This window comes from Hyperoodon ampullatus (genome assembly GCF_949752795.1).
Source record: "Hyperoodon ampullatus genome assembly, chromosome: 3".
Lineage (NCBI taxonomy): Eukaryota > Metazoa > Chordata > Mammalia > Artiodactyla > Ziphiidae > Hyperoodon > Hyperoodon ampullatus.
The window spans coordinates 139,887,612-139,914,344 of NC_136916.1; the positions used below are offsets into that span (position 1 = coordinate 139,887,612).

The following is a 26,733-nucleotide window of genomic DNA, read 5'->3' on the forward strand; positions in this document are numbered from 1 at the left end:
GAAAAAGATTTTCACAGGGAAATGTCTGAAATGATTCTCAGTGTCTTGCTTCAGTTCTGTTCTCCTTTTTAGCGTGTGTGCATTTTTTGCTATTTCTTCAGCGTGGTACAGACCAGAGAAGCATTTTTCTTGGTAGCATCCTTGTGTATATCTCTTTTAACTGTTTTTGGGACTCAGGCGACGTTTTACTTCAAAATTCCCTCATACACATAGACTTGGAGAGATACAGACTAGACTCATATTTCCTGTATTAAAATACTTGCACAACAACACTGTTCTTTCTAGTTTATCAAACAAGCTAATGTGTCTCCCGAGAATTTTGAGTTCAGACATGAAAAACTCTGTGAACCTTTTTGTGTGTGAATCATTTGAGCTTTGGACGGGTTTCCTCATGGGGAGATATGATTGCATAAAATATTCTACTTCTACCTAAAATGTTTCAGGAGATGATCTTTCAGCAAAGACTGTTAGTTTTACAATGGATAAGCAGTGTTTGAGAAAATAAACTCTGCATGAACAAAAAGCTTTCAGCTTCTTGCATACATTCTGTCTTCTCACAAGACCAAAGAGCTCTCATGAGTTCCTGAAATTTGAACCTCAAAGATTCAACTAATTGATCTATTCCTGTTTCTACATTTTATTCCCAGTGGCCATTTTCACACCCATCCCATTTAGGAGACCTGGAAAACTTGGGAGATATTTTCGGCCTGTCAGGACACACTTTTTTTTTCTTTAACTTTTAAAAAAGAGCCATTGACTCTTTTTTTTTTTTTTTTTTTTAAACTTTGCACCAACCAGTCCAACTCTTCATCTTGTTGAATCACCCCAGGGGACTTAAGCTCTGAAACCCAATTCCCCTTAAGCAAAGATATTTCATAGGCTTTTAGAAGTGGAAAGGATCCGAGAATCGTTAGTCTCACCCATTTCAACAGTTTCAACACAGGAAAGGATCCAGGGAGAGGGAGAAGGAATCCCACAATACCGGGGCAACTTTACACAGAAAGAAAAGGTTGTTGCAACCTTCATATTCCACATGCCTTCCACTGTGGAGCTCCATAAAATGGCCTACATCACGGGGACGAGAAAGAGTGGGGTGGTGAGGGCTAAAGATTTCACTTTCAGGTTGGGTTGAAAATGAAGCAACAGTGTTTCCCTATAACCCATTTCTTTAGCTTTCAGACAGTCTAGAGTGTCTTGCCTTTGAGGCCACATCTGAGATGAGCTGAGCACGATTTCCACTGCCTGCAGCCTACAACTTCATCTCTGGCTCCTACCATTTGGCCCAATTTCAGCTTCTCTCCAGTTCCTGCCCTCCTCCCCCGCCTCCTGGGAAGACTCTGTTGCCTGATCTTTATTGCTCTTTTCCCACACTCCATTATACAGAGTGGCATCAGCCTCTGAATTTATTTATTAGGACTCAGGTCTACAATATACAACCTCATACTTCCTGTCTGACACGGCACCTTCGCAGCAGAGCACATAAGGGACGAAGCTTGTCATAAACAGTCGTAGAAAGTCAGCACCCAAGAGGAAGGGCCAGAGGCTTGCAAAAGAGCCAACCCTCTGGAGGCCCCTCGGAGCCAAACTGGTTTTTCAAAACTTCACACTCACAATCCCACAGTCCAGATGGGCAGCCACAAACCTTGTGGGGGAGTACATTTGCAAGTGACGACCTTGTACCCACATGTCTGGCCTTCACTTGGGACACTAGCTCTATTTTAAAAAATTAGCATTTTGCCTAATAAGCTTAACCTTTGTCATTGATGTTCCCATTCAATACATTTAAGCGTGCTACAGACTTAGATTGTGTATTTAAAAAAACAACAACAACAGGTAATACAGGTAATACATTTACATTGTGCATAACTCAAAATGATATTAAAAATATATGCGTTGAGAAGTCTCACTCCCACCTCTGACCCTGTGTACCCATTCCCACCCCCTGTGTGTAACCACTTGTATTAGTCTTTTACATATCCTTTATTTTCACTTTTCCACCTGCATTTTTTTTCTTTTTTAGTTATTTATTTATTAATTTTTGCTGTGTTAGGTCTTCATTTCTGTGCGAGGGCTTTCTCTAGTAGTGGCAAGCGGGGGCCACTCTTCATCGCGGTGCAGGGTCCTCTCACTATCACAGCCTCTCTTGTTGCGGAGCACAGGCTCCAGATGCGCAGGCTCAGTAGTTGTGGCTCACGGACCTAGTTGCTCTGCAGCATGTGGGATCCTCCCAGACCTGGGCTCGAACCCGTGTCCCCTGCATTAGCAGGCAGATTCTCAACCACTGCACCACCAGAGAAGCCCCCACCACCTGTTTTTTAAATAAGCCTTTTATTTTAGAATAGCTTTAGATTTACAGAAACATTGCAAAGATAATACAAAAAGATTTTGTATTCTCCTCACTCAATTTCCTCTGTTGGTATTATCTTACAGTACCATGGTATATTTGTCACAGCTAAGAAATGAGCATTGTATGTAACTATGAACTAAATTCCACACTATTCATCTTTCACTAGTTTTTTCACTAATGTCCTTTTTCTGGTCCAGGATCCCATCCAGGGTGCTGCATTAGTCATCATGTCTTTTTTGGCTCCTTTTGACTATGACACAGTCACAGATTTTACTTGTTTATTTTTAATTAAATTTTTTTATTGGGTAAAGTTGACATGTAACATTGTGTAAGCTTAGGGTGTAGAGCATGGTGTTGCTTTGATATATTTATATATTGTAATATGGTTGCCATTGTAATGATATTTATCACATTACATACTTGTAGTACAGTATTATTGTCTATATTCCATATAGCGCATGTTAGATCTCTATGGCTTATTTAGTACTTGTTAACGAGTTTGTACCATTAAACACCATCAATCTTATCCCTGTGCCCCACCTCCCCTGGTAACCACCATTTTACACTGTTTGTTTGTTTACAGGTTTGACTTTTTTAAGTTCCACATACAAGTGATATCATACAGTACTTGTGTTTCTGTCTGACTTATCTTGCTTAGCATTATGTGCTCAAGGTTCATCCATTTTGTTACAAATGACAAGATTTCCTTCTTTCTCATGGCTGAATAATATTCCATTGTGTGTATATACTGCATCTTTCTTATCCATTCATCCATTGATGGGCATTTGAGTTGGTTCCATATCTTGGCTATTGTGAATAATGCTGCGATAAACATGGGAGTGTATGTATCTCCTGTTTTCATTTCCTTTGGGTATATACCCAGAAGTGGAATTGCTGGATCATATGGTAGCTCTATTTTTAATTTTTTGAGGAACCTCCCTATCGTTTTCCACAGTGGTTGGACTAATTTATATTCCCACCAACAGTGTGTAAGTCCCCTTTCACTATAGCCTCGCCAGCCCCTGTTGTGTCTTGTCTTCTGGATGATAGCCATTCTAACAGTGGTGAGGCAACATCTCATTGTGGTTTTTAGTTGCATTTCCCTAGATTTTTCTTGTATTTGATGACTTTGATGGTTTTGAGGAGTGTGCTGGGTTGTGTATTTTGTAGAATATCCCTCAATTGGAGTTTGTCTGATTTTTTTCTCCTGATTAGGCTGAGAGGAAGACCACAGAGCTGTACTGCTATTCTCATCACATCATATCAGCAGGTACATGCTGTCAACATGACATTACTGTTGAGGTTGACCTTGATCACCTGGCTGGGGTGATGTTAGCCAGGTTTCTCCATTGGGAATTTACCTTCCACCTCCTCCCTCCTTTTCATACTAAGCTCTTTGGAAGCAAGTCCCAAAGTGCAGCCTGCAATGTGGGGTGGGAAATACAGTGTTCCTTAGTCCATGTTTGGTGTAAATGGGCAGGGCCCTTGGGAATGCCAAACCTCGTGCTAAGGCTGTTCTTCCAGTGGAGGCTCCAAAGTCAGACTTTCTCAGCAGGATCTCACCTCCTGACAGGCTCACGGATTCTCAGAGGCAACTCATACACTTACCAGATTGCCGGGCTCTCACTCTATCGTTTTAATCATGCTTTTATAGCGACCCCTCTGCATCAAAATCTGCTTTTACGGGGGTGAATCCCACAGCACTCTGGAGCTAGGGAAATGCTCTCTGCATTAAATTTCAGTGGATTTGCACTGGATTTTGGCTTGATCTGAGTCCTGAAAAAGAATGTGTGGCTCACAGGACAGTCAGTGTTTGGGCGGATTGATGCACATGGGCTTGTAATGGCATGTGTGTTTTGTAGTCCTAGCTCTGGAACTTCCTGTTGGGAAATAAAACTCTTTGAACTTATTTCTGTTTTACCACTGCCTCCCACACTGTGGGCTTGGGAAGTTCATTCTCCCGGGACCTCAGAATTGCCACCTGCCAAGTGGAGAGGGCAACATGAGGCCCCAGCAGAGCATCTTGCTAAACACTTCGTAACCGGGATTGCACGGACTAAAGAGGGGCAGCTCTTGGTGTCAGAGGTGATGGGCTACGAAGACATTGGGGCACAGAAGTCCTCCTCTGTCCCTTGGGGAGGGTTCAAAGGGCGAGGTGCCTGGGGGTGTGATAGCACTCATGAGCTCTCCAAGGTTCTGGGGGAGACAGCTCTGCTTGTGCATGAGCAAGTATTGTCTGCCCTGTTACTGCAGCAGTAACATGGAAACTCCTCTTTTTTCAGCGAGCTTATAAAACTGAACAAGGCAAAAGCAAAACAACATACTCTGGTGGAAATGTGTATTCTCGAAAAATATAAATATAATCACAGGAATGGGAGTGTTTTTATTTTTTATACTTACTGTTTTTTGGTTGTGCTGCAAGGCTTGAGGGATCTTACTTCCCCGACCAGGGACTGAACCCTTTCACTACCATGGCAGTGAAAGCACTGAGTCCTAACCACCAGGCTGCTAGGGAACTCCCAGGAATGGGAGTGTTTTTAATGAGAAGCAAATTACCTACATCAACCAATGTGGCTTATAGAACTGACTGACAAAACAAAAATCATCTACCAGATCCTGGAAGGCCCTTTAAGACCCTGCTAAAGACTCACCTCTGTTCCAGCACAGTCCTGACTGTAGGTGAATTACACCGTGTCAGATTCTCAGTACTCACTAGCTCTTTCAACCAACAAGCATTTATTGGCCTCCACTCTAAGCCAGGTACTGTATTAGTTATTCATCCTAAAAAGAATGAAAAATATTGTTCTAAGTGTCAGCACTACCTTCGTGACTCATTAAAATCTTTTAAATACATTTGTCCAGGAACAAAATATACATCTTCAAGCCAAAGATTATATTATTTCTGGGCCACACCCTTCATCAAGTCATCTTTTCTCTTCCACAATCTGCCCTGGCCCCAAAGAGAGTTAGGAGAGGAAAGTATTTGCAGGATGTTGTGGGTCAATTAAGTAGAAAGGATGTGACAACTTGATGTGGGTTTGTGATGTTTCAATTGGTTTATGCCCAGCTGGGGTGACACATTTGTATGGGGCAATTGCATCATACTCCTCTTGCTTTCCTTAATCACAAAAATGTGCCAGAAAACTGGATGCTGTGGATAGACTGTGGAATTACGTGGTTCCCACAAAGCATGGTGTTTGGCAGTGATTGACAGATGATGGTTGTTGCTGATGCTTCTGAGTTCTCTGAAGTTCTCTCTTGTGAGGCAAACAGCTGAGCTTTTGGTCATTCCTGATAAAGGCCTAAATATTATACCCAGGGCTTGTCTTGTCCTGTATGCTGAGTGAGCCGTTGACTGATAATGAGAGAAGTCCCCTACCCAAGAATATTCTATCAGCCTCCACCCCAGCACCTCGTACTACCATCATCCCCTCCCACCAACAAATCTTTCTCAGATACCCTTGGCTGCCACCACTAGTCTCTTAACAGTGAACTATACATTCACTGAGATGGGTAGTGCTTTGGTCCATCATTAGCCATTAGCAGACTAAATGTGTTTATTGGATTAATTTAGCCCCCTCTGCAAGGCCCAGATAGATTAAGGGGACAAATGATTTTTTTTTTTTTGATGACAGAGAAGAGAAATCTAGAACAACAACAACAGAAATCTAGATTGATTGGCAGCATGGAACACTGGTTAATCATGTGGCTCTAAGAGTCTGACTTCTGCCCTTGTGTTATGATCTTCCAGTTTCATAATTTCTTACTACTTCAGTTTCTCCATTTGTACAAGAGGAATGATAATAATAAGAGATTCTTATTCAGACGTGATGGGGCACAGAAGTCCTCCTCTGTCCCCTGGGAAGGGCTCACAGGGCGAGATACCTGGGGGTGTGATAGCATTCCTGAGCTCTTCTAGGTTCTGCGGGAGACAGCTCTGCCTGCGCATGAGCAGGTATTGTCTGCCTTGTAAGACTGCGGATGTGAGGATTAAATGAGAACAGTTTTAGAGGAGTGCATGGGAATGCCTGGCGAACAGCAAGTGCTTAATAAATATTACATCTTGGGCTTCCCGGGTGGTGCAGTGGTTGAGAGTCGGCCTGCCAATGCAGGGGACACGGGTTCGTGCCCCGGTCCGGGAAGATCCCACGTGCCGCGGAGCGGCTGGGCCCGTGAGCCATGGCCGCTGAGCCTGCGCGTCCAGAGCCTGTGCTCTACAACGGGGGAGGCCACAACAGTGAGAGGCCCGCGTACCGCAAAAAAAAAAAATTACATCTTGGAGAGGGACTTGAGCAACTAGCTGTTAGCATGAGGGCCCTGGGAACCCTGGGAACATGGAGGGGAAGAAGAAACATCCCAGAGTAAAACATGTTCCAAAAATAAGACTCACATTCATTTTGCTAGGAACTGGTCTCTATCCCCAAGTGTGGATCTCATAAACTCTTCTTCTCAACCCTCCCTCCAATACCTTCCAAGATTCCATCCACAATCAACAAAGGGATTATCAGCTCCAATTTCTGGGGAGAGTATCGTTTTACCCTTAAACCAGAAGAAGGGGGACTCCCTGCATTTTCTGCCTCAGGGGTCAAGTGTCGTCAAGTTTTCCATTCATTTGATAGGGATCATGCCCGCACCCGGTTGCTGCAGTAGCTTAGGTGACAAGTACAATAATTCGGTAATTTGACTGTTGAACCTTCAGGAGACAAGAATTGCTTGAGTCCAGCACAGGCACAAGGACAGAAACAAGGTCAAAAGTTGAAGCTTGGAAGACAGAGAGAAAAGCAATCTTTTCAAGTCTAGACAGCATATTAACAGAAGGGCTTAATATGTTGCTCTGTTTATAGGAGCTTTTTGCTGACAGCAGTGAACATGAGCCCTTTTTTCTACCCATTCTGCAAGTTCCCTTCTGCTGTGTTGTTATAGCCACCTCTTCCCGTGAGCCCGTGGAGGACTGGCAATCAGAAGCTATGGCTGGGGTCTGCAGGGCAGGGGGAAACAGGAAGGGGAAAAACAACTGGAGGGTTGATACTTTGGGGGCTGAAGGTGAATTCATCACATCAGTCTACTAGCAGCTCACAGCTCTATTTTAGTCTTCCCATGATTGTTTTCTAGAACTGTTATAATAGTAAACGAGAGAATAGGCAGGTCCTCAAACATTTTCTATATGCATTGTTATTTTCCTAAGGAAGGCAATTTGGGAAAGATACTTTCAGTTTTAATCATTTTTTTAAAATTATAAAATGACTTTGGTTAGAGTATTGGGCAGTAGCTGATGGGAATATAAATTCATTTCAACTTTCTGGAAAGTATTTTGGCAGTATATAATAAAAAGTCATCAAAAAGGGTATATCCTTGACACAGAAATTCCATTGCTAGGATTTTATACTATGCGAATAGTAGTATAAATATTTATATGAGAGAATGTTCCTCATAGAATTATTTAGAATAGCACCCCAAATGGAAATTATCTAAACACTCTGAAATAGGGGATGGGTTAGATAGAATATAATGTGAATGCCAAACAGCCACTCAAAACCTTCCTTAGAGAAGTATTTAATAGCAGTGAGGTGTAAGGCAGTGCTTCACATCACAGGCTTCAGAGGCCTTGAATTTGAGCTGCTGTATGAGGGTAGTGATACCAACTTCACAGGGGTATTAGAAGGACAACCGAGGTAAAGAAGATAAAAATGAGATCAATGTATGATGACGATGTCATTGTTGGGTAAAAAAACAGATCTCATTGATTAGCTCTAGTAGTTTTCTGGTAGCATCTTTAGGATTCTCTATGTATAGTATCATGTCATCTGCAAACAGTGACAGCTTTACTTCTTCAAAAAGCAGATTTCAAAACAGAATGGCCAGTAAAGTAACAATGTATCATTCATTTAAATATTATATATATATATATGTGCACGGCTTTACTACGTGCATGTCTTTAATATGTATATACATATATAGTACATTATATGTGCATATATATATGTATGTATATGATATGCCTAGAAAAAAGACTGGAAGGATATACACAAAATGTTAAAAGTAACTAGCTCTGGGTAGTGGAATTACAGGTGGATTTAATTTTTTTATTTTTCTGTATTCTTCAAAGTTTTAAATCCTGAATTTATATGGCTTTTGTCATCAGGAAATTTCATACCACCAGGAGTAAAATCCACCATTTAACTCTGATATTAAAAATGCTAAATCCGTTCTCTATGAAGAACAAGAATCTGCAAGGGGCGGGGTGTGGGGAGTAAAGTGCACCATACAACGAAGCTCTTTAACCTGGAGAGAGACCGCAGGAAAGACTTGACCTCTCAGGAGGCGTCCAGTTATTGGAACAAAGTTCCGCTGTAGTCAGAGACCAGAGCTGTGGAGTCTGCCTGCCTTTGTTCACCTGAGGCACCTGAATGGGTAAGCAGGTTTCTCATAATTTGTGTATTGGGATCTGGTTACATAAGCCACTAGCTGTTTGTGTAAATGGCTCTTTTACCCTGGTCTGAATTGGACGGAGTCTGTTTGATAGAGCAGCTTATATAACCGAAACCTGAGACTGAAGGAAGGATTTGGCCCGAACTGTTGATTGCATGGGAGGGTGGGTTGGAGAGGAAACTTCCAGAGCAAGAGGCTCTTATTTTGAGGCAGTGAATTAGAGCAAATTGTTCCCCGCACTCCACCTAACCACATTAACACAGTGGGATCTAGCCCATCGATAGAAATAGGTTCTATTCCTTCTTCCGGGGAGGGAACAGGGCTGTTTCTCTCCAAGGATCAAACAAGGTTAGGACATGCATGCACGGACACCGGTGGAAATGCCACGTTTAATAGTCATTCCACGGCCTGTGTCCCATTGACATTCCAACCCCCTTCTGTTTTTTAAAGCTCAAAAACATTTTCCTAACGGTTTTTTGGGGGTGGGATTTTATTTTTGCAAGAGTAGGTGTGTTTGTTGCCTTTTTTTCTTCTTTGAAAACTAGTTCAATTTTTCCTTTTTCCCTTCCTGAATTTTAATGGGCCTGAAAGTTGGAGTCTGCCAGAATTTGAACATTCAGAAAAGAAAGGTACAAGATCTTCCTCTCTCAAAAGCCAGCCTAGCGTGCATTTTTCAGGCCTTTCTCCCACACCCACTCAGCTTAAACCACGGAGGCTGCGTGGTGCTGGCCAAGGACTCCACTGTAAGCGCATATGCTTCCTGTTTTGCCTTTCACCTCATCTGGACCCTGGGGTAGACTCAATTCTCTTCTCTGAGGCTCTGTTATTTCAGTCTTTGGTCTCAATGTCACTCAATCAGGAAAATGCTAATTCCTCAGCAGGGAGAGGAAAGTCATAACTCTCTTCTTAGCTTTATATTAAATCCCCCAGAATCCCCCAGACAAGTAGCCCGACCCTCTTACCTCTGTGTTTCCACCTGTAAAGGGAAGAACTGTGAAGTGTGTTTAAGTCCTCATACTAGCAATCCCTGAAAGCCGTTTGGGCTCAATTTAGGTTGTGCCTCATTATCTCAAAAGGTGTAGAGAAAGTATCAGATCATCTAAATGGCATTCATCTTAATCAATACATGTAAGTCAAATGTGTATCGATCCATATTTAGAACAGAAGTGTATACTCACAGGCGCAGAGTAGGTGTATGTAAACTCTGACCACCCCCGTGCCCTCAGTGATTGCCAGTGGGATCCCCTCTTACGTCCTAGTTACCTCTCTGTCCCTGCCTCCACCAAAAGGACTCCCTTTTTATTCAGAACCCCACCTCCATGAAGAACTTGTCCAAATTTCATACCAGAGGGATGACAGTCTTTTAGGATAGTTCTTACAGCATAAGAATGATGTGAATCACTAATCATGTGAATCACTAATATGATTAATCCTGCCGAGGAGAATTGCTCATTTTTATTCTAGGATGTCCTCTATTGTAAGATCTACCACCAATTTATTAATAGCTTTAAGGGGAGGAAGGAAAAACTACTACATGTATTGTATGCAGTAACAGGGAGATACATCTCAAGTTCAGGGGAGGAAAATGCACAAGACATTGAGAGATCTGCAAAGAGGGCATTTGTTTACTGTGGTTAAATAGGCGTGTAGACTCGAGGGAATTGCCTGGATAAGATCTCTGCACCACAGTCGGCTGTGTGACCTTGGGCAAGTGACAACCTCTCTGTGTCTCAGTTTCTTTGATCATAACATGGGGATACTGGTGCCAGTCATACAGAGTTGTTGCAAGGATTGAAGGATTTAATACATGTAAAGTGCTTAGAACAGTACTTGGTAACCAATCAACAAATATTAGGGTAATTGTTAATCCAGATGAATCTTTATTTTTCTTGTTCCAAACAAATCTGATGCAATATAGAGAACTTCTCCCCAGAAAAAAATACAAAACCTGTGCAGACACACAAAATTTATATACAAGCTCGGGGGTTTTCAAGGCTCTGTGAAGTCCACTCATATTCCTCATCCACTTGGTGGAATCTAGAGGGATCCACCTGGGGCAGCACAAGCCTGGGCTTTGGAGTCAGGCCGACTTGGGTTTTAAGCCTGACCCAGCCCCTGACTAGCTGTGTGGCCACGGGCAAGTTCTGTGACCTCTTTATATCATATCTCCTCATTTATAAAATGGGCGTAACAACAGTACCTGCTCTGTGGACTTAGCCCATCGATAGAAACGGATTTTACACGTTAAACTGTGGTAATGCTGGCGGGGGCAGGAGAGGGGGAACAAAGAAATCCTGCCGTTTTCTGGGAATGGAGATGGTCCCTTTGCTCCCAGTCTATTTCCAGACACTTCCCCTTTTACAAAAGAGCCGGGAATGGGCAATCTGGTACCACAAGTCTGGAAAATGTTCCCTGTAATATGAATTATGGGAAGAGTAACAAAAACAGCCACAAAAATTAAATAGTGAAGTGACATGTTTCCAAATATTTCAGAAATTGTTACTTTACTAAAAGAGCCTAAATAAATATTCTTAAAGTGACAGTGAAATCTGGTAGGAAGATCCCAGAACTTGCTCCCAGGAGCTGCTTTTTAATCCCTCCCCAGCCTTAGAGACCATGAATGGTGATATCCCTGCTCAAACTCATCCCCCGCCCCTGACATCAGTTTTGAACACCAGGAGCCTGGTGCATTTTAAGATTTTTCTTAATGTCCATAGGATCCAGCTTTCAGCTGGTAATGTTTATCCACGTACCACATATGTTTGTTTTTTTAAAAAAAGGACATAAGGAGATACACTGAAATGTTAATAGTAGAGATATAGATTATTTTAATTTTCTTCTCTACATTTTCTTCACTTTCAATAATTTGTTTTGTAATAAGTATGCATCATTTAAATAATTCAACAATTAGACATTTCTCTATATGAATCATACTCCGCTAGATGTTGAGAATACAGCATCCATTATCTCCTGATGTCTACAGTCTAGAAGGGAATAAGACATTAAATAAGTAATTACACTAATGATTCATTGCTTCCAATGGCAATAGGCCCAATTGTGAAGTCTAGGGGACTATGAAATCAAGAGGGACTTGACCTAAGCTAGGGTCTGGGAAGGCTTCCCTGAATAAATAATATTAAAACTGAAATCTGAAGCGGGGAGGGGAGTAAGAAAGAAAGAGGAGAATATTCCAGGTGTAGAGATTAGCATGTGCAAAGACCCTGAGGCTTGGTGAGTTCAAGAAGCTAAAAGGAGGCCAGAGTGGTTACAGCTTGGGGGAAGGAAGAAATTCAGCTAAGGCAAGGGCAGCAACAAGCATGGCCTCAGAGATCATGTTAATGGTCTTTGCATTTGATTTTAAGAAGAAATAGAAAGCCAGGGTTTCAAGCAGAATAGTAACAAATAGCTATTTCCATTTTGGAAATTATTTTTTTTAAAGAAAAATAACAACAAAGGTATTTCAAATCATTTGTTATCTATAGTTTAGGAGTCCTTGGATTTAGATTTTTAAAGGCCAATTCAATAGACTCACCCTATATATGAAAATATTGGGTAAAAGTGTTTTTACCCAGTATTGAAACATTAGCTTCCTTTTTACAGGGAGCCTGGGACAGTGACAGGAGCTCAACACTGCAGCCCGGGTCCCCTGTCAGTCCAAGGCCATGGGGCATGCCTGGCACAATAGCAGCAGATGGTGGAAGCCGGGCAGCAAAGGACTCTTCTTCCCACCACCCTGGGGAATTGAGGCAGGAGGCAGCCCTGAGCATTCTGTCAAGAAACCTCCATGTGCCATGGAAATGCAAAACGATGCAATTCCCAGACCGGCTGCGGTCAAAACACAGCTGGATAAATGACAGCATCTAGAACCTGACAAATTGTGAGAGAGTTTTTCTGCTCAGGAGTGCAGGGCTGGGTCACTGCCATGCCAATTAACTGCAGTTGGAGTTCAGGGGATGATTGCAGGGACCTCCAAAAATGTACATCTGGAAACGCTGTCTCAGTGATGTGAACACACCAACTTGGAGTCTACCTTTGTTGCGATGCTTTTGAGCTTATTTAAAATAATTGTTTAAACCACAGTGCTCCATCATCTCAGGAAATCACGGTATTGGAAGTAATGCACCACTTGGCCGCTGAATAACAGATGAGATGCTTCCAGCCAGTCCTCCTCTCCAGGGTTCCTAAATCAGTTGGGCATGTCCTGACCTCCAGGTTATTTGAAGGGCAGGGGAAGCTGCCAAAACCCACCCTCGCTCCTGGAGGAACTCAAAGTTTTAGTGGACTATGGAGCCCGGTAACCGGCATCTGGTAGTCAACCTTTTCCTGTAATGAGGAGGTATTAAATATTCACATCAGGAATTGGGACTTTTGTAGGCCCTGAACTGGTCTTCCAACCTGTTACCTATTATGCTGCACACTTTATATACCCCCGAATACAACAAGAAGAAACTTGTGAGTGTTCTATAAAACCTGCCACTGACATCAGGGTGGGTCTTCGAGGCTTATGGTTATCCTAATAAAAGCAAGGAATGTGTAACAGGCTGTAGCCAGCAGACCACCAACCACTTTATTGTTGAAGCACAAAAGAAAACCTCTGGTAAACCTACTGTACCTGCCTCACAGCGTGTGGCTGTTTCTTAACCGTTGGAGACTCTGTTATACGCCCAACTTAAGACGACATCTGTATGTTTCTGGTTTCCCTCCCTATGATGAGTCTGCTAAGTTACACGCTTAGACAAGACATACCTATTGATGGAGTGGTTATGAATTACAGATTGGAGGTTACAAATCAATTCAGGATTTTTAAAATATAAATTCAAACTAGATCTGTGAAGCCAGCTTTTCCTCAGGCAGCATAAGCAGACGGGCAGCCAGGCAGCCCTATGATAGGTGTGAAAGAGGTCTTCTATGACCCCAGAATCCTTTCTTGATCTCTTCCTTTTTCCATGGTTACCCTCATGCTCAGGAACTCAGTGTCCTATCCCTATCAAAGTGAAAACACAGGAAAGGAGCTGTATTAGCAGGGGAATAGCAGGCAACTCTCAAAAGAGTTATTAACTGAGGAAAATGAAATGAAGTTGCTATTTAGCCAAACATAGGCTGGTAAAGGGCATTGGTGAGAGGTTGGGGGAGCACTCAGGGACTCTTACCGGCAGCGAGCTACTCCCACCCCAAAACCAAGGGGCCAGGGGTAGTGGAGCCCTTATGAGAATCTGGCAGGAGCTTCAACGAGAGAATCTGGTGGGGCTGCCTACAGCAGCCAGCCTCCTGGGGGCACAGAATAGGCCATGGAAGGGCAGATAATCCGTCTGGAGGGGCAAAAGAAATCCAGATCTGGCACAGGATCTGACATCAGGTTATGCAATCTATTACCTTGCTCAGATTCTTTAGCACCCCAAACCTAATAAGTATGAAAAAAAAGTTAGCGGTCGTGTGGGTACCTTATTTTTAATCTTTGTCCTAAAGGGTTTTCCAGCATCAGTGAGCAGATATGGAAGGGGGGAAAGAAGGAGCTGTCTCTGTTTCCAAAATCACACCCAGTAGTGGCCTCTGATCTTGAGGGTGCTCAGGGATGAGGGGGAGCTTCCAGAGGAGGCCGGATACACCTGGTGCACTAGGTCTTCCGCCCTCCCAAAGCGCCGTCATCCCCTGGACAAGTATGGGATGCACTACAACATATCTGCCTTGAAAAGGATTCTCCCATTAAGCTTATTTAGGAGTCATGAAGCCATGCCCCTCATCTCCATCCTGCACTTTTTACCAAGCCTCCTCAATAAATTTCCTGCTTCTGTCTTGCTCCCTCCAAGCCACAGTCCTCCACATAATCATCAAAATATTCTATCTTAAAAAAAAAAAAAATCCCCTGGACTTCCCTCGTGGTCCAGTGGTGACGACTCCGCACTTCCAGTGCCTCCACTGCAGGGGCCGCGTGTTCGATCCAGTGCTTCCACTGCAGGGGCCGCGTGTTCGATCCCTGATTGGGGAACTAAGATCCCGCATGCCGCATGGTGCGGCCAAAAAACAAAAAGCCTGCTTAAAATCCTGCCATGACTCCACATTACCTACAGTGTAGACTGCAAACCCCATGGTGGACTCCCAGGTACTGCTGCAGCCTCATCTCTTTTCAAGTCTCCTCCTTGCCCTTCAGGTACCAGCCACGTCAGTTCTCTGGCTCATGTCATCCAAGATGCGAGAGCTCCTTTTCTGGGTCTTCTGACCCTATCGTCTACCTGCCTGACTCCTACTGGTTGTTTTGAGAAGCGTCTCAGGAGTAAGACCTCCAGGCTGAGATGCAAAGATGCTATCACCCTGGGCTTCTCTGGTGGCGCAGTGGTTGAGAGTCCGCCTGCCAATGCAGGGGATACGGGTTCATGCCCCGGTCCGGGAGGATCCCACGTACCGCAAAGCGGCTGGGCCCGTGAGCCATGGCCGCTGAGCCTGCGCGTCCGGAGCCTGTGCTCCGCAACGGGAGAGGCCACAACAGTGAGAGGCCCGCGCACTGCAAAAAAAAAAAAAAAAAAGAGATGCTATCACCCTGACCACCCTCCATCCCAGCACTCCCACATCACACTGAAATGTCCCAGCTCGCCACTGGCACTGGGAGCACCATAAGGGCAGAGACTGTGTCTTATTCACGAATTCATCCTCCTAACGCAGCATCCAGCAAGAGCTGCCATTAGAAACTATTTGATGAACTAAACTAAATGATGACTTGCCAGAAAGAAAGTGCTCCTCCAAAGCAAAGTTCCCTGGGCATTAGATTTTTTTAAAAGCATTATAGGAGTACAACCTGTATAGGTATTTAATTACTGTTGCTAGATCTCTCTCTATATTCCATGAATACCTCAGACCCTTAAGAATTGATTTAAATGAAAAATCAAACAATTTTGAAAGCCAATTGATTAAAGAGTGTTTTGGTGGAATAATTGGAAAGAATAGAAAAATAAACCATAGAACATCTGACTTAGGGAGGCTTTAAAATACCCTTTAGTGGAAGAAGTGACACAGTTACCTGAAGACAATAGTAGAGATCATTTGGAAGCGCCTGCCTTGATAGGCTGACTTCCATGTTCCCATGGGTCTTATTCTTTCTATAATTCTAAAGTGGCTTTAAAATACAGGTAATCAACTGCTCAGTGGAGACATAATGACTTAGTGTCTATCGCTTCACAATTGTGTAACTACAGGATTAGCTCATGTAGATTGGGATCTGTTTCTAAGAAATGGGAGCACTAAATGAAGTGGGTCAAACATACCTCACTTCTCACAAGCTATAGCCTCTGGCAACATTATTTATCTTCTAAAATCAATATACTGTAGATATCTTTATCTTCCTGGTGTTCTCTAGGGCTCCTGGAATGGTGGGTTGGACCATATCTAGACTGCAGCTTCATCCATTCAACTGGAGATCACCCACTGGAGTTACTGGAAAATGTCCATTTTTACATTCAGCATGTTATCTCAACCATCAAAATAATCTGGAGTTGGTTTATTTTTTGGAAAACTATTTGCTGCAAACCAAAAAACTGTCAGTCATAAAAAGGATGTTAAAGATAGAGAGACCTCAGCAGTATAAACAAAGCAAAGATATTGGCTGGCATCATACAACCTGTAGAAGGTGCAATGGAGGGCCGGAGTTTGTTGGCTAACGGCTCTCAATCTACAGAGCAGCTCACCAACACCGAAACCATTGGCACCGTCTGGGGATCTAAACAAGGAAAGTCCATGGGGTCAAAAAGAGCAAGGACATACCTCAGAAATTCCAGCTCCTTTTGACAAGTATCCAATGCTGGGATTCAAAATTGACACCAAATTATTCATTAAAGGCCCCCTGCACACACCACCACCACCACCCTTGCAACACAATATTTTTTCCCCGCCCCCTTGAATGTGAAGTTGAAACTAAGTGAATTCAGTGGCAATTGGAAACCCCAGCATTACAAAGCAGTGTATTTCATCATATACGGTTTAGTCTAATTCTGGATAAACCACGTCTCCCCACTTTTGTCTCCAGCTGAAGAGGCATCCATGGTGCTTGCAGCCTCCTCTGCACAGCTGCTTCTCCACTGACAATTGCTGCTCAGACACAGGGCCCTTCTCCAGAAGTTGATGGTAAAATCGGGGAGCAGAGGGAACAGTCATCCACCCAAACGCAAACTCCAAATATGAGAAAGCATCGGTTGTGCAATTTTTTTTTCAAGTGCTAAAAGTCGTTTATTGGATTACTTTGTAAAATAATTTATATAAAGTCATGCTTGTAACGTTCTTGCCTCTTGTGGTCTTAGATTTCACACCAGAGAAGATTGAGGGCTAAGAGTACCATTACAAGAAGAAACATGAGGGAGGCAGATGCTCAGAGAGTCGGAATTCATGCCTCCATTTGAGATACAAAGAGAAAATATAGGCCTGAGAGCTCCTTGGAAGGCGAGATAAGAGAAATTATAGATGAGGGATCTCTTTGTCACATCATAGAAGGATATCTGCCCATACCCACAGTCCAGGAAAACTCCAGTTCTGTGCATTTGCTCTCTCAAGGAAACCCTTTTTTTTTTTTTTTTGCGGTATGCGGGCCTCTCACTGTTGTGGCCTCTCCCGTTGCGGAGCACAGGCTCCGGACGCGCAGGCTCAGTGGCCATGGCTCACGGGCCCAGCCGCTCCGCGGCATGTGGGATCTTCCCGGACAGGGGCACGAACCCGTGTCCCCTGCATCGGCAGGCGGACTCTCAACCACTGTGCCACCAGGGAAGCCCTAGGAAACCCTTTTTAAAGGGGGAAAGGCCCAGAAAGTATAATCAGTTCCCATCATGGATCCTTGAATAAGACCTTATCTCCAGAAGCACTTCTGCTGGCAGAGCTTCTGCGTACGCCCAGCTGCCACTGTGTTGCCTTTTCCACACCCACCCTCCAGTAGGTGCCGCCCTGAGGTGAAGCTCTCCACACCCAACATGGTGGCACTGAAGTCAAATCTCTCTGGGTGGGTGACCGGGTACATCCTGCCGCACATTTCTGAGTCTCACACTTCTCAGATCCTCAGATAAGACCAGACAGGGATGAGCTGTTTTAGGGTCCAAAGTTATAGGGCTTTGCAGCACTTTTAGCATTTTGCTCATTCCTGTTATTTGGCATAAACTCACCTCTGGGATTCAGTCGGGCTCTAGACACTGAAGCAGTTGTGACTTGCTCCTTTCCAAAGAATACCTTGCATTCTGGAGCAACGCTGAGGCAGATTGCCCACATTTCTTCTCTAGCTCTGCAGTGATTTTTGGAGCCTGCAGATCTGTTCAGAGAGCCTGACTTCACTCTCCCTCAGTTTATTCATGCTCTTTCTCCACAAACAGTTCAGTCTCTGTAGTATTTCCTGGAACTTCTCCTTTAGCTTTGTGGCAAACTCCATCAGTTGGTTCTGATTGGCTTCTCTCAAGTTCAGGTGGAATCTGCAACCTTGCAGGCTCTGGAAGTTCACTTTGTTTTCTTCAATCACCAATTGGACCCTTATCCTATATTCAGACTCAATCATCACTTTAAAATTCTGCTCTTCTTCCTGCATCATCACCATTCTTTCTTGCTCATCAGCCAATATGCTTTTAGCTACTTCAAGTTTCTCCTTCAATGTGTTCAATATCTCCTGGAATAACTTCCTATAATTCTCAGCAGCCTCTTGTACTCCATACACCACCTGATTCTTGTGCTCCTGGGACTTGAAGTACTTGTCACAAAGCGTGATTTGGTCATCATGGCAGAACAGCTGTGGTGGCTCCAGATGTATCTCACAGTAGACATCTTCTGGGATTTCTTGCTCTAACTGGGAGCGGAGCCTTTTGGACATGCCGGCAGGTGGCCCTAGTTGAAGATTGGGCTGTTTCTGTTGTGGAATACACCTCCCCATACCCTGGAAAGGAAAAGAGTGGCAGTGTTCTGGTGCAGACACACTTGTTAACCTCAGTCCGCAGTCAAGCTTCAGCAGGTCAGCGCATCCTGGACTCCTCAAATCCAGCAAATCTTCAGCAGCCACGTGTTGAGCTCTCAGCAGTCAACATAGTTGGCCAGGACCCTCCTCTTGGAATCGTTTCTTCTCTTTGCAATCAAGATCATGTAAATGACATCCCTCCTATGTTACTCATCTGTTTCCCAGCATTCTTTTTTGACTTGGAATCCTCTTGAACCTCTAAGTTTTGGGGTGCTTCCAGGGTCAGTTCTGGTCCCTTACCTTATGCTAGCTCCAATATCTCCCTAGGTAATCACATTTACTTCCCTGTTGTTTAATTTTGAAGGTAGGATGTTGACACAACAATTGTGAAGACCATGAGGAAAAGGTATTGAGGTTATCATTTCATCCAGTAATTGCTATACTTGGTATTTACCCAAATGAGTTGAAAACTTATGTCCACACAAAACCCTGTACATAGATGTTTATAGCAGGTTTATTCATAATTGCCAGAACTTCGAAGCAATCAAGATGCCCTTCAGTAAGTGAACGGTTAAGTAAACTGTAGCACATCCAGACAATGGAATATTACTGAGTGCTAAAAGGGAATGAGCTCTCAAGCCATGAAAAGACACGGAGGAAACTTAAATGCATATTTCTGAGTGAAAGAAGCCAGCCTGAAAAGATTATATACTATAGGATTCCAACTATATGACATTCTGGAAAAGGCAACACTATGGAGACAGTAAATAGATCCGTGACTGTCAGGGGATACTAAGGCAGGAGGAGTGAATAAGTGGAGCACAGAATAGTTTTAGGACAGTGAAACTGTTTTGTAAGATACTACAATGTTAGATATATGACATTATACATTTGTCAAAACCCATAGAATGTACAACACAAAGAGTGAGCCCTAATGTAAACTATGGACTCTGGATGACATATCAGTGAAGGCTCATCAGTTGTAATAAACGTAGCCTCTTCTGTGGGATGTTGATAGTGGGGAAAGTCTTGCAAGTGTGGACAGGGGATATCTGGAAACTCCATACTTTCCACCCAATTTTGCTATGATCCTAACACTGCTCTAAAACTTAAGGTGTATTTCTTTTAAGTCTAGCACACTAAAAAGAAAAAGATACAGAGGAAGCAGGGTAAAAGTGAGTCTTTTAAACATTTGATTTAAATATCAGTGTTTGGTTACTGAGAGGTGTAATCACAAGGGATGCTTTATTTTCGACATGTCTTTATGGATGCAGCCCCATCCTCAACAGACCACTTTCCTCAGTATTAGAGTCCCACTCGTGCCTTCCCCAGTATCAGAACCTAGCCATGTCAAGCTGTTTCCTGCTTGGTCTGCCCGTGTGGCCTCAGGAGGAGGCTCGGAAGTGGGGAGGTAGGAAGACCATGGCTTCCCCAGCGCCCGTTTCACATGCACCCACAGACTCAGGATCTGGTCTGAATGGCCTGTGTGAACTTGCCCTGAATTCCTGCAGGAGGAAACTGCTTCAGCTAAAGACTAACTTCCACCCAAGACTGGATGATCACTACGGATTAGACAGTCATTGCTCTATTAGGTGTGAGTGATCACTGAGGCCAGTCTAAACCCCGAGGAAGTATCTGGCTGAGAATGGCCTGGACAAATGGAAGTACACGCAGCTCCACTCCCCTTTCCCTACTTACCAGCCTGATAATGACACACAGAAAAGAGACACAGCATATACTCAGGTTTAACAGCAAGAGTGAGCTAAGGCTAATCATTTTGTGATAAGAACTGACTAATTTATTTCTTTGAGAAGTTCGAAGTACAGACTTGAAGCCTACTGTTCATACACAGAGTCATTATTAAAGCATCCATTTCCCCAACATTGCAGTCCCACCTCCAAAACCACAGATTCTTTTCTCCTCACTCTCTCAGGCCTGGTGTCTTTGATATTTCTTCATTCTGCTGCCTGGAATAAAGGTCCTGGTAACAGTGCAGACAAGCAAGGATGCCTTTTAAGAGTACGGTGGACAAGAGTGACCCCTGCTGGATGAATGAGGACAAAGTAGCACAGCACAGGACTAACATGGGAAAACAGAAGAAAAATATTTTGAAGTGGTGCTTTTGGAGGAGGAGAAGAAAACGTTTTGCTTAATAATCTTTTAAAACTTTATTGGATTGAAAAACAAACCTGAAAGACTTACTCTTTTTTAGGTTTCTAGAAACAAACTTGGTTGAGTGTTTGCCACTTCTACAGCACGTTGATACTTACTTTAAGTGATTTTTTAAGAGCTCCGACTATTCGGCACGGGTTCTAAAAGCAGCTTAATAGCTGAACTGTTTCTTTTCTATCTAATTGCCTGCCAGGACTCCAAGTTATTTGTGCACAGGCAGGAATGTATCTACTTCGTGATCAGGAGTAATTCTGATAAACCTGAAAGCATACGGTAGACTTCAAGACTGAGTTTTCAGAACTGCCTGGGGAAAGGGATGTTTGAGATAGGTCAACAGGGTCAGAAACATTCAAATAAAACTTGACACGTTTTGCCAAACTTTTTCCTTTGGCCACAGTGTAATTTGGATATTTTCAGAATCCTTAGATCCTTAATTTGGAGGGTGAGTGCTTTTTTAAAAAGAGAGTAGGTTTCCTTATACATGACATATATCCTGATGCACTAAAATATGCTCTTCTTTGCGATATCCTCTGTTTTAGGGGCATGGAGAAGACAGAGTTTGGTGTTTCAGTTCACTGCCTCTCATGTCAAAAGGGCTAATCACGGGAATTCCCTGGTGGTCCAGTGGTTAGGACTCTGTGCTTTCACTGCTGAGTGTGGGAGTTCAGTCCCTGGTGGGGGAACTAAGATCCCTCAAGCTGCATGACTTAGCCAAAAAGAAAAAATGCCTAATCACATCGGCATTGTGTGACTCTGCCACTAAGGCAACTTTGGACAAGTTTTCTAAACTTCCTAAGCCTCAGTTTCCTTCTCTGTAAAATGGGGTTGTTTATAGTGCCCACTTCAAGAGGTTATTGGGAGGATTCAGTGAGTGATGCTAAAAACTGTCTGCTAACACCCCAGGATAATCCCAATTAGCTTTAGATGAAAATGTTTAATCTTAGAGATGAAGATACAGAAAAATCATGATTTAAAAAAAAACACACTGAAAGATTGGCAATTGTATATGTCAGTTTTTGAGAGGGAAGTCATTGATGGTAGGTAAGCCTTTAATTTGGGGCAAGAATAAAAATGAGTTGATTTTAGTTTCTCTGGCTCTATGAACATCTCCACCGAAGGACAGGGTTAGAAGCCTTCAGGGAATTTTAAACCACTTTTCAGGATGGACTCTGGTCTTCTTGGTGTAGACAGGCTCCCCCCCCGACCCATCATCCATGCAACATCTGTTCCTCCTTCACTAGTTCTGTACCTGCCAAGTGTTGGAAGAGATGCTGATAACAAAGATCCATCCTCTGCCTGTGAGAAGGGCATGCTCTGTAGGGGAAAGGGGAGAAAGTTCCTGAGTTCTTCAGGATCCTGAGATTTGTACTGTTCCTTCCTCATTGCAGTCCAACACACTCTCAGAAGGGCTTGTCGAGATCTTTGGCAACGCTTCTCCCGCACTGACCAGGATTAGAGTTAGATTTGAAGACACAGAACAGAGTAAAATCAATTCCTTTCAAGCCAATTATCCAACTGGTTTAACCAAACCAATTTCTCAGCATTGTCCTTCAACCTCCTGGTAGGATTAAGGGAGCATCTCTCCCTTCAGTAATTGGATTGTGGACCTCACAAACACCCAGCAGGAAAGGGGTTAATTGAAAGTGTTTGGGTTATTATTTATATACCATGTAAATACCCAACTGGTCCTGGCCTTTGCAGTTGGCCATATCTCGGCAGGGATGACAGGATGAACTTGACACTTGCTGGATTGCCAGGAGAGGTCTTGGGATTTGGGAATACAGACTTTTGAAGTTTGCCATCCACTTCAATCTATTCTGTAGGCCAAATCCTCATAATCACACCTGTCTTCCTTATGAGGGTTTGATTGTGAATCAGGCAATTTTTTCCCTTTCTCCCCAAAAGAGAGATCATTATCTTAAAAGAAAAAAAAAAGATTGTCTTATAAGAGTCAAGTTCAAATACAGATGAAAATAATACTACTTCTTAGCATTTCCACCCCACCTTTCATCTACAGAGCTCAAAGTACTTGGCAAACATTAATTAATTCTCAAAACACCCTTGTGAGGTAAGTAAGGGTATTATCTTTATAATAATATATAAATACTGGCTGGTTCATGAAAGCAGCCACTTTAAAGGGACAATTCTGCAGGATCAATTTCAAAAACAACCTTCTTACCTGGTGTAGACTTAATACTTTTGGGTAACACATTTGGGAGTGCCAAATTTACTAATGATACGATATCCTAGAGGGAGCACATCCACGCTTTCAAAGTGATTTCTTTAGTGGATTTCGACAGTCTTATCTATTCTGAGGAGTTTTTTCATGTTAAAAAAATACTAATTGTGGCTTATTCAGTCTAAATTATGTCAGTCTCTACACATGAAAGAATCCCAAACTGTCCGAGTACATAAAGTTTAATGGTGAGAAATTGAGATCCTATTTCAAATGCATGTGGCTTTAAAGGGGGTGTGATCATTTCAGGGTTTTGTAATGTTTTCTGTCATCATCTTAAATTTTGAACACATTGCAAACCATAGTTCCAAGACTCATCAAAATGGATAGCAGCCAGGTTTTCTGGATGAGAGACACTGACAGCTGGTAAAAGCTGACCAAGAATGAATTAAATGAATGAAATGGGCTCACCACCTCCACTTTCCTCTCTTCAGGTGGGTCACACTGACTGCTTCACACCAAAAGGTGGTCCATTTTTCCATTTTTCTCCTGTATCCCTTCTGTCTTCTGTCTCCCTCAGCAACAGCTACATCATAGCATCCTTTCCCGTTTGCTAACCTGGGTCTGACCAGTTGTTCATCAGAGTTGATTTCAGGGTGCATCACCCTCAGTGAAACTCACCCTACGTCACCACGTTCCATCGTGAGCATCATCTCCATTGATGCTCAGTCTTCCTGATGACAACAGTCATCTCTGCGAAGTCTGACTGGCCTTTTGATCCTGGAAAGTCAATTCTTTAGTCTAGTAGAAATTCTACTTTTTCTGTGTCTTTAAACTCACTCTCCATCAAGAACTACGTTGCGTCCAGGAAACACTCGGTAAACATTGTCAGGATCTACTTTGTTCCGTTGAAATGGAAAAACATCCCCGGACTCCGACTGAAACCTTTGTTTATACTCTTGGTTAGGTAAATCCTCTATATGAAAATTTTACATATGTTGCTCCGAATTTTCTGCTTACTGATCCTAATTAGTGAATTGTTCTGCTCAACCCTGTAAGAAACTGTATGTACCACTTAACTGTGCAATATTGATCCACTAGGTCTATCTGCTTGCCTCTGTCAATGGCTTTACTTAGCAGCCTCAAGAGAGAAAACCTGGTTTTGGTCTCATAACTTTGTTTGAGCTGACGGTCTCCAATCTCCAAAGTGGGATAAACCAGATTCCTTCACTGTGTTTATTTTGGCCCACCATGTCTCTTTATGGAGAAAATGGTCCAAATAAAGTGCTTCCTCTGTGTATTTTGACAGGAAACACTACTAATATGCTTTCCTTTTGTTGTGTGCCTTGCTCTTTTCTCTCAGTGTTGTTTAAATATTTTCAGTACAATGACATATTTATTAATCCACTCCTCTCTGCATGGGGCATGAAATGATTGGTTCCTCTGTAAAGCCCTCTTAGAAAAGGTGGTTTCTCCAGTGAGAGTTAATAATATTACCACTATTCATGTAAAAAACACTGAGACAATCTCTTAAAAATGGAACACATTTATCTAAAACAGCTGGTAAAGAAAGCACACAGGCCCAGCCAGAGGCAGTGAGGCCAGGGGTCAGGGTTAACACCGATCTCGGTGGAACTTTGAAGCTGACATTTTACAGATTATATGTGTCTCAGTGCACAGTGGGCATGGCATATAAATTGGACTTAGAGGCCCCTATTTGTTCTCTGCATTTTTATGAGCCCACAGAGCTCTTCTTTGAAGCAGAATACATCGAAAATAAAAACTCATTTTAATGTTGTGGAACTATTTACAATAAATCACATTTACATCCTGGCTTTTCTTAAGTATAAGATCTCTCTCTCTCTTTCACACACACACACACACACACACACACACACACACACTCTCTCTCTCTCTCTCTCTCTCTCTCTCTCTCATGGGGTGTCTTTTCCAACCTGGGTAGCATATTTTTTATCTTTACAGTATTGTAAGCCCAGCTTCCCTCTTTCTCCTTGCTTTGACTGAGGAGTCAGATCAGAGATGCAGCTATATTTGGTACCACAAGGATTACTATTGTTAAGTCATGTGAGGTGATTCAGCTCCAGTGGGCTACTTTTTACCCCCAGGAAAATCCCCTGATACCATAAAATGCTGACTATAGCATGGCCCTTCAGCACTAGAAGAAAGCATCTGATTTCAAAGAGATTGAGTTCCACTCTGGAACTAATTATATCATTCGTTTTATGGATTTTTTAAGTTGCTAGGTGTTTTGACTGGAGAAGGCTGGCGACCCAGAGAGAAACATGCACTGGCAGAGTCTGCCGTGGGCCCTTTAGCCACCTAATTAATTTTCAATAAAAGCTCACAATAGTTAATTTGCTCTAGACCCAATGTAAATCAAACGGAGACAAATAGGTTAAAATTAGAAATGTGTGATGGGAACCATGTTTATGGTCAAAATTACCTTTCACCCTGGAAATAACACAGATTGACAGGGAAAGAAAATGAGACCACACAGACTTTTGTTCAAATTGATTCTTAAGTGAATTAAAGATTTTATTAAGAGAAAACCAGAACCCCCCCTCACCACCACCCCTCAAAAAAAGATCTGAGATCTATGGAAAAAACGTTGCTTTAAGAAAAAGCATGGTTTAGAAAAATGTTACCTTAAAAAAAAAATCACAGAATGAAGACACTGTTTCCATTATACCAAGTTGCCTGGTGCCCTCTCATTTTTTCCCAGGCTTAACATAGTGTGGGTATAATAGTAACAATATTATAAAGTTATTAAGTTCCCAGGTCTAAATTGCCAGACTTGCCTACCCAGTGGTATTCCTTTAGCTCCTACTTTTCAAAACACTGCTTTCTAACATCAAACAACCATTTTTACTTTTATGAGAACATAGACATAGATTTCTTATGATTTTATAATGATCCTTCAGGCCTCCAATTAAAATACCTAGACAATATAGATATCTTTGGCTCAGTCCATTGGACAAATATTATTATTAAGCTTCTCTCCAGGATTTTATATTTGCAAAATATTTTGTGGGCTTTAATCATTTTAAATTGCCTTAACTTTGCCCATTTTCTCCATGCCTCTCTGTTATTCCTTAGGCAACCATTTCATTTTAACCCACACACTGCTCATGTGATGCAAGGTGAACTAAGCTAATTTTTTTTTTTTAACATATTGGAATGTTAGTTTCAGAGATGGTTAGCTTTTCCCTTGTCCTTTGCTGAACATGGCAATTTAAACCACCCCGGATTCTATTTTTATTCCACGTTTGCCAAGTTCATGAAGTAAATTCCCTCTTTTCCACTCAATCTGGTTTTTCTTCCTGCCCCAAAGGAATGATGTTGTCACTGTAATGTCTTCTAATGCACTATAAATGCCGTGATGAATTGGAGGCAGGCTGGTTTCTTCTGAGCAGGAGTCCATTATCCTGTCACAGTGTTCCTTCCCTGTAACTTAATTTTTATTGTAACAAATGACTAAGTACCAAAAAATGAAACAATGTGATGGGCCAATCTAAAGTGGCCTGACTCTGATGGTAAGTGCAGCGGAGTGACAATTGTTTGCAGCTGCCTTCCAAGAGCTCTCTCCCCGATGACATCCACTATCCAAATTGGAGTTATCAAAAGCGTTTTCTGGATGTTTATGTAAGATCTGCATCCACATTGACTGCCTAACAATACTAA

At 42.7% G+C, this 26,733-nt stretch overlaps 1 pseudogene across 1 annotated transcript; it reads right to left on the bottom strand.

Annotated features, from left to right (window-relative positions):
* Positions 1–6,164: 6,164 nt before the first annotated feature.
* On the bottom strand, positions 6,165–18,602 carry LOC307049648 (putative E3 ubiquitin-protein ligase TRIML2; annotated as a pseudogene). The gene is made up of 6 exons: positions 17,535–18,602; positions 17,097–17,316; positions 16,453–16,565; positions 14,150–14,177; positions 12,345–12,509; positions 6,165–6,322 (listed from the first exon to the last, which is right to left on the bottom strand). The product of its transcript is annotated as a putative E3 ubiquitin-protein ligase TRIML2 (transcript).
* Positions 18,603–26,733: the final 8,131 nt, after the last annotated feature.